The following is a 9,750-nucleotide window of genomic DNA, read 5'->3' as shown; positions in this document are numbered from 1 at the left end:
CCCTTCATATGCATGCAAAAGCTGGACAATGAATAAGGAAGAGTGTAGAAGAATTGATGCCTTTGAATTGCGGTGTTGGCGAAGAGCACTGAATACACCACGGACTGCCAAAAGAAGGAACAAATCTGTCTTGGAAGACGTATAGCCAGAATGCTCCTTGGAAGCAAGGATGGCGAGACTGCATCTCACGTATGTGGACATGTTATCAGGAGGGATCAGTCCTTGGAGAAGGATATCATGCTTGGTAGAATGAAGCATCAGCCAAAACGAGGGAGACCCTCGATGAGATGGGTTGGCACAGTGGCTGCAACAACGGGCTCAAGCACAGCAGTGATTGTGAGGATGGCGCAGGGCTGGGCAATGTTTATTGAGGGGCTTGAATAAGACTAAGCAGTGATTTCTCCTCTGAAACCATGCAAGAAAGAGGGCAATGGGATGACATACACAAAGCCTTGAAAGAAAAGTACTGCCAACAAAAATCATATATCCAGCAAAGCTGTCTTTTAAAAATAAGGGTGAAATTACGGCATTCCCACATAAACAGAAATTATAAGAATTTGTAACCACCAGACCAGCCCTACAAGAAATATTAAAGGAAGTCCTTTGGATAGAAAACAAATGACATCAGACTACAACCTGACATAAAGTGACTCGACAGCATTACCTAGACACTAAGTCAGGCAAAGACTTCAAAAACGTAAAAGAAAGGTACAAAATTGATTAAAGGGAATCAATGATATAAAGCAAACAATGACATCTTCAAAATAAAAGGAGGAATGAATGATGTAGTTATAGAACTTCCATATGGAGAGGAAGTCAAGGAGATCTCAAGATTAACAGTCTTTTAAATTTAGAATGGTAAACATAAATTGCAGTGTAACCTCAAAGAAAGGTAATAAATCTACACACTAAAACAAAGAAAAAGAAAATAAAAGAGACTTAAACCCAGTACCGTGGAGTCGATTCCGACTCATAGCGACCCTACAGGACAGAGTAGAACTGCCCCCATAGAGTTTCCAAGGAGCGCCTGGCGGATTTGAACTGCCTACTCTTTGATTACCAGCCGTAGCATTTAACCACTACGCCACCAGGGTTTCCAAAAAAAAAAAATAAATAAGACTTAACAAACACAAAAACAACAATAACAAATGAAAGGAAAAGAAAATCCATATATAGAAAGAATTTCTCCAGAAAGTAAAGAACAACAATAACAACAACAAAAGAAAACAAAACAAAAAACAAAATCATGAACACCACAAAAAAAAGTGCAACAAAATGGCAGCAGTAAATCCCTACATTTCAACAATCACACTGAGTGTAAATGGACTAAATGCACCAGACAAGAACCAGAGAGTGGCAGAATGGATTTAAAAAAAAAAAAATGAGTCATCAATATGTTGTCTACAAGAGATACATCTTATACACAAAGATATAAACCGATTAAAAATCAAAGGGTAGAAAAAACATAGCAAGGAAACAGTAACCAAAACAGAGCAGGAGTGGCAATGGAGTGGCAATGTTAATATCTGACAAAATAGACTTTAAGTCAAAATTCAGTATAAGAGACAAAGGAGGACTCTATACAATGATTAAAGGGTCAATTCACCAAGAAGACATAACGATTATAAATATTTATGCACCCAATTCCGGAGTTCCAAAATTTATAGCACAAATTCTAACAGAATTGAAGACAGAAATAGACAGATCTACAATAACTGTAGACTTTAACACACCACTTTTGACTATGGACAGAACAACTATGAAGAAAATCAAAGACACAAAAGACCTAAATTACATTATCAACCAACTGGACCTCACAGACATACAAGGGTACATAAAAAAGTATTGCTACGAAATCACAGAAACCTTTATTAAACAAAAATATTAAAATGTGAAGCTATTGTTTCTTGACATATCCTCCATCTAGGTCTATACACCTCTGAAGGAGGGTTTTCCATCTTTCTGCCCCTCCCCCAAATAATTCTGCACTCTTCAATTTACACCACGTCAAAACGGCAGTTTTGGCATCCTCAAGATACTCAAATCGTCTTCCTTTTAAATGTTCTTTGACTCTGGGGAACAAAAAGAAGTCTGAAGGGGTAAGATCAGGGCTGTCGGGTGAATGGGGTAAGGCTTCCCAGTGAACTTCTTATAGGACAGCCCTCACTACCCTCGAAAAATGAGCAGGTGCATTGTCATGGCAGAAAAAAACTCCTCATTGTAACTCCTCGCCTTTTCCTCACCAACGCAGTTTTCAATTTTCTTAAAACTTCTTCCTAATAAACCCCTGTGATCATCCTGTGTCCTTCAAGAAAATTTATCAAGATTGCCCCTTTGGGATCCCCCTCCAAAAAAAAACCAAAACCAAAAAAACAGGCACCATAACCTTCTGAGAGGTCTTCCCTCACTTGGCTCATCTTTGAGGACTTTCCAATCTTCCTTAAAATGCTTGATCCATCTAAAAACTGTTGTTTTATGTGGGGCAGCATTCTCATAAACTTGTTACAAAGTTTCAGTGATTTGGGAAGATGTCCACTTGAGTTTTGTTAAAAATCTGATATTAGCCCTGACCTCAAAATTGTTTTTGCCATGGCACAAAAATTATCTTTTTTTGAAGGCACCCTAACAAGACTAAGACAAGTGTATTACTGAGGTAACTTGTCTGCAACCATCCACTGACTGCAGAGACATATTTAAACACATTTTGCTTGTAATAAACCCATGCAGGTATGAACTGGAACCCTAGTAGTAATACTTTTTGACTTACTCTCGTATATAGAACACACCACCCAACAGCAGAGAAATATACATTCCTCTCCAATGCACATGGAACATTCTCCAGAATAGATCATATTTTAGGCCATAAATCAAGCCTCAATACAGTTAAAATGATTAAAATTATACAAAGCATCTTCTCTGACCATAACTGTATAAAACTAGAAATAAATAACATGAAGAACAAGGAAAATAAGTTCAATACATGGAAATTAAATAACAGTACTAAAAAACTATTGGGTAATAGAAGAAATCAACAGTGACATTAAAAATACTTAGAATTAAATGAGAACGAAAACACAGCATATCAAAACCTTTGGGATGCGGCAAAAGCAGTGCTCCAAGGGGAATGTATAGCAATAAATGCATACATTAAAAAAAGAAGAAAGGTCCAAGATAAATAACTTAAACTGACAGCTCAAATAGAATAGGAAGAGCAAAAAAAGATCAAAGCTGCAAGAATAAAAGAAATAATAAAGATCAGAGCAGAAATAAATGAAATAGAGAACAGAAAACAATAGAGTCAACAAGAAGTTTGTTCTTTGAAATGATCAATAAAATAGACAAACCCAAAATGACAAAGGAAAAAAATGAGAGGATACGAATAACCAAAATAAGAAATGAAGCTGGAGACATTACAACAGATCCAACTAAGATAAAGAGGACCATAACAGAATACTATAAAAACTGTTATTTCAACAAATACGAAAACCTAGAAGAAATGGACAAATTTCTACGTAAACTAGTTAGAAAATCTAAACAGACCCACAACAAAAGAAGAGACTGAAGATGTCATTAAAAAAAACACCCAAGAAAAAAAGGCCTGGCTCAGTTAGCTTCACTGGAGAATTTTACCAAACATTCAAAGAATTGCTGATGCCAGTTCTACTAAAACTCTCCCAAAACACAGAAAAGGACAGAATACTCTCCAACTCGTTGTATGCAGCCAGCATCACCCTGAAACCAAAACCAGGTAAAGACTCCATAAAAAAAGAAAATTACAGAGCGATATCCCTCATGAATACAGATGCAAAAATTCTCGACAAAATTCTAGCTAACAATTAAACAGCATAACAAAAAAATCATACACCATGATAGGGTGGGTTCATACCAGGAATGCAAAGGACAGTTCAGCATTAGACAATCAATTAATCAATTAATTCACATATAAACAAAAACAAAGGAAAATAATCACATTATCATCTCAATTGATGCAGAAAAGGCATTTGATAAAATCCTTTCCTAACAAAAACTCTCAGAAAAATAGGAATAGAAGGAAAATTCCTCAACATAATTAAGGGCATATACGCAAAACCAACAGCCAACATTCTTCTCAATGGAGAAAGACTGAGAACCTTCCCCTGGAGAATGGGTATGAGACAAGAATTTTATTCAGTATTGTACCGGAAGTTCTAGCCAGAGCAATAAAAAAAAAAAAAAGAAAGGAAAATAAAGGGTATCCAAATTGGAAAGAAAGGAGTAAAACTATCTATTCTGAGATGACATGATTCTTTACATAATGCTACGGATTGAATCTTGTCCCCCCAAAATGTGTGTCAACTTGGCTAGGCCATGATTCCTAGTATTGTGTGGTTGTCTGCCATTTTGTGATCTGATGTGATTTTTCTATGTGTTGTAAATCCCACCTCTAAGATGTTAGTGAGGCAAGATTAGAGGCAGTTATGTTAATGAGGCAGGACTCAATCTACAGGATTAGGTTGTATCTTTAGTCAATCTCTTTTGACATAAAAAAGAGAATTGAACAGAGAGGAGGGGGGACCTCCTACCACCAAGAATGAAGGCCAAGAGGGGAGTGCGTCCTTTGGACTGGGGTTCCCCGTACTGTGAAGCTCCTAGACCAGGGGAAGATCGATGACAAGGACCTTCTCCCAGAACTAACAGAGAAATCCTTCCCCTGGAGCTGGCACCCTAAACTTGGACTTCTAGCCTCCTAGACTGTGAGAGAATAAACTTCTGTTTGTTAAAGCCATCTTCTTTTGGTATTTCTGTTATAGCAGCACTACATAACTAAGGCTCATAGAAAATTCCAGAGATTCCACAAGAAAGCTACTAGACCTAAGAGAAGGATTCAGCAAAATGGCAGGGTTCAAGATCAACATACAAAAATCTGTTGGGTTCCTTTACACTAACAAGGAGAACTCCAAAAAGGAAATTAAGAAAACACCATTTACAATAGTCCCCAAAGGGATAAAATACCTAGGAATAAACCTAACCAGGGATGTAAAAGACCTACACAATGAAAACTATAAAACACTACTGCAAGAAACTAAAAGTGACCTTCATAAATGGAAAAACATTCCATGCTCATCGACTGGAAGACTTAACATTGTGAAAATGTTGATACTACCCACAGTGATCCTATACCTGTAGAAGGAGACCTGGTCGCTCAGTGGTTAAAGTGCTCAGCTGTTAACCAAAAGGTCAGCGGTTCAGACCCACCCACCGCTCTGCTGGAGAAAGATGTGGCAATCTGCTCCCTATGGGGCAGTCCTACTCTGTCCTGTAGGGTCGCTATGAGTCAGGATCAATTCGATGGCAATGGGTTGGTTGTTGGTTGTACACCTGTGGAAGGACCCCTGGTGGCACAATGGTTAAGCTCTTGGCTGCTAACTGAAAGGGCAGCAGCTCAAGCCCATCGGCTTCTCTTCGAGAAGAAGATGCATCAGTCTGCTTTTGTAAAGATTAAACCATCAACTTGATGGCAACTTTTTTAAAAAATACCTGTGAATGTAATTCTGTTTGGGAATAAAGTTTTCTTTATATTAATGAGGTCAAATCAGTATAAGGTTTATCCTAAACCTAATCACTTCTGAGTTATAAAAAAAATCAAACCCATTGCCATCGAGTTGATTCCAACTCATGACGACCCTCATGTGTTACAGAGTAGAGCTGTTCTCCACAGGGTTTTCTTGGCTGTAATCTTTATGAAAGCAGATCGCTCGGCCTTTCTTCCGTGATGCCCCTGGGTGCGTTTGAACCACCAGCCTTTAAGTTAGTAGTTGTGTGTAAATTGTTTGCACAACCCAGGGACCTTCTGTGTTGTAAGAAGCAGGATAGCACAGTGACAAGTGAGCACAAACGGGGGAAGATAGATGCCATGGGACGATCTCCAAGGTACCGAGACACAGAAGCTGAAAGAGACAAGGATCGTCCCCAGAGTCAACACAGAGAGAGAGCCTTCCTCTAGAGCCGGTGCCCTGAATTTGAACTTCTAGCCTCCTGAACTCTGAGAAAATAAATTTCTCTTCTTTAAAGCCACCCACTTGTGGTATTTGTTACAGTAGCACTAGAAACGACGGGAGGGGACTCCGACAGTTTGGAGATATGGAGGCTACCTCCCGCTGCCTTCCTGGGCATGGTCCAGGATCCTCCAAGAACCTTCCCTACGTTTTCCAGGCTTGGCTTGGACATACCAAGCAGCAGTTTCCATTATGGAATGCTGTGTGATGCCGTGGCTTGGAGTGAAAGCTCTACCCTGTATCCTTGGAACAAGAAGCTTTCATTTTTAAGCTTTATTGAGCATCGTTGGGTTTTTTTTTTATTTTTAAATAATGACCCATCTACCGCTTCTGAACAAAGTATAATAAAAGTGACAAATATTGGTACACCGTACACAGCGTGTTGTTTTGAATTTACTGCTCCCCAACTTTTTCTGTGAGTCACAGTAAATTTACACTTTGGGCCTTAATCCATCACTCTATCTTTTAATACAACATCTAATCTCACGGCTTCTTTTCTTCCTTTAATATGGTTTCTCTTACACTCCATCTGCAGGGCTGATTTTTATCATTTGCAACACGTTAAAAATGACACATTGGTTGTAAATCAGAGGCTTTTATTGGGATGCTCGAGAAATCTTTTCAGAGGCAATAAATTTAGTACCTTTGATTCATCCTGGGAAGCCTGATAGCAGGAAGAGTAATGGAGGCCCCTTTGAACCCTGGGGACAGGGAGGCATCCCTTCAAGGTGAAAATCAGATACTTTCTTCAACAGGGACGTTCTTCAACCTTAAGCCTTCTATTCTTTGGGACCAGGATTCAAACAAGCTGATATCAAACCATTCAGGGTGGCAGAATCTGCTAGAAGCCAGACAAACCTTGGTTTGAATCCCAACTCAGGCACTTACATGCTGTCTGATCTTTGGCTAGTTACACAACATCTCTGAGCCTGTTTCCTGCCTCTAAGATGGAGATGGATTGCCCACCTCTGAGAATGAATGAGGGGACCTGTGTGTGTGTGCCTAGAACACAGCTGTTGCTGGTTGTGGTTGAGCTGACTCTGACTCACAGCGACCTTATGTGCAACGGAACAAAACGCCACCCAACCTCCATCATCCTCAAGATCACCAGCATGTTTGAGTCCATTGTTGTGGCTACTGTTTCAGTTCGGCTTTATGAGGGTCTCCCTTACCCTTGCTGGCCCTCTACGTCACCACATGTGGTATCTTTCTCCAGCAGTTCATCCCTCTGATGTTGTGTCCAAAGCAAGCCAGTCAGACAATGCTCTGTTGTGATCCTTAGGGTTTTCATTGGCTAATTTTTCTAAGTAGATGACCAGGCCTTTCTTCCTAGTCTGTCTTAGTCTGGAAGCTCTGCTGAAACCTGTCCACCATGGGTGACCCTGCTGGTATTTGAAATACTGGTGGCCTAGCTTCAAGCAACACAGCTACACACAAGCCACCACAGTACAACAGATGGACAGATGCGTGAATATGTGTAGCCCCTCCCTCTCCATTTGTCCTGGTACTTGGTTCCCTGGGTGTTCCGGGGTCTACTCCTGCAGGCCTTGCTCTCCACCACCTGCTACACCTCACAGCCTGCTGCTGGGGTTGCAGGGCTCCCAGGCCCTTGGGCTTGAACAACCCAATGATCATGAAGCTGGTACAGGACGTAAAGTTGCTGTGAGTTGGAGCCAACTTGATGGCAACTAGCAACAGCCCCCTGTCCTGCCTCTCGTGCCTTCGCTAGGTTGGCTCCAGAGCTTCCTGAGGTTTCTAGGAAGGTTCCTGCCACCTCTGGATGTTCCTGGGCGGTGCAAACAGTTAACACGCTTTGTTGGCAGGTGGAATCCACCCAGGGGTGCCTCAGAAGAAAGGCCTGGTGATCTGTCTCAAAAGCCAGCCACCGAAAACCCTGACACACACGGGGCCGCCATGAGTCGGAGTTAATTGGACAGCAACTGATACCCGTCCTGCTACCCCCAGTCTCATCGGGAAAGAAACATGTACCTCCCAGCAGAGGTGGTTACAAAAGCTGGGTTCTCTGAGGCCTTTCCTTGTGTCTCCGCCTCTGACTGGGAAGGAGCCTGGAGAACACCCCACCCAGCCTGCCCATCTTACAGATGGGGAGACTGAGGCCCTCTGCTGGCAAGGGCTCTGGAGCCGGGCAGGCTTTGAGCTGGCAGAGACGGGGACTTCCCCCTTCCTCCCTGCCCCATTTATGCTCTCCCAGAATCCCATGCAGCTTCTGGTCACCTTGCCTAAGCCCCTGGTCCTTGGGGACCTGCTATGGTCACATCTTCTCTGGGCAGCCGTCTCTGACTGCCCCTCCCACCATTCTCTCTAACTGTAAAGTCCTGGGCTGGCCTTGTGAATGGCTGAGTGAGTGATGGTGTCTGTCCTAAAACGTGCCCCCTGCACGTGCAGATCCAGGTACTCATCCTGGGAGCAGCATCTTCCTCCTCTCCCCCAGGAGATGGGCGGCTGCACTCCTGGCCGGGCTGGCATTCCTGCCATGTGAGCTGCTTTCCAAGCGGGCAGCTGAAAATGAGGCCACCCCAGGCGGGGAGCCCTTCCGGAAGCAACGCAGCTGAAATTAAGGGGGATAAATGGCACCCAGCATTGTCACCAGCAGTACACTTGGGGGAACATAAATTTCACAAGGAATTAGTCATTCTAAATGGCTTTATTTGGCTTTAACTTAGAATAGTGCCTAAATTATTCAACAAGGGAGGGGGAGGGAGGGGGCAGGAAGGAGTCACAGGCCCCGAATCAACCTTAAGGAGTCACGGGTGGGGTGGCATCTGTCTGGGGGTGGCGGCTGGTGGCTGTGGGCTGCCTGGATTCCTTCTGAATTTAGTAAAAGCCTCAGGACGTGAGACGTGAAGGCACGACTTTGCACCAGTGATAAACGCAACTCCTCGCCCTCCGAGATGCTAAGGGAAGAAGTGACGCTGTATTCCTTCCAGCTTAAACGCCCCCCTTAGTGGTTACGAGGGACAGGCGGGAGGGAGGGAAAAGGGGGACTCACTGTTAGGGGACACTGAGCTTCTGTTAAGGGTGCTGGGGAAATTTGGAAACAGACAAAGGTGACGGTCGAACAACATGATGGATACAATTCATGTTACCGAATTGTACATGTGAAGAATGCTGAAATGGCAAACCATCTGTTAACATGTTTTTACTTGTTGTTGCTGGCTGCCATGGCGTCAATTCCGACTCATAGCGACTCTACAGGACAGAGTAGAACCCCCATACGGTTTTCTAGGCTGTAATCTTTACAGGAGCAGGTTGCCAGGTCTTTCTCCCTCGGAGCCAATGGGTGGGTTTAAACTGCCAACCCTTCAGTTACCAGTCAAGCTTTCAACCACTGTGCTACCAAGGCTCATTTATATTTTTACTACAAATACAAAAAACAAACAAAAAAACCTTCTCTCCACCCCACTGCCTCTCCAGCTATTGCCCATTTTTCTGCTCTGCTTTGCAACAAAGCTCCTTGTCAAACAAGAAACAAGTGCAGACTTTGCCAGGGAGAAGCTTTATTCAGAAAGAAAAGGGGAACAGGAAAAGGGACCATTACAACAGGAAGGACACTCCGACCATAAGATCTGCGAGAGTCTCCAAGAATTAGGGGAAACGCGTTTTCTTTTGTAGAGACTGAGAGTAAACAAGGCGAGAAAAAGCCAGGCGTGGGGAAGGGGGATGAAGGGGTGATGGCATTGGAGAGTGAATCAGA

This window comes from Elephas maximus, chromosome 12, assembly GCF_024166365.1.
Source record: "Elephas maximus indicus isolate mEleMax1 chromosome 12, mEleMax1 primary haplotype, whole genome shotgun sequence".
NCBI lineage: Eukaryota > Metazoa > Chordata > Mammalia > Proboscidea > Elephantidae > Elephas > Elephas maximus.
Note: the sequence above shows the minus strand (reverse complement) of the source record.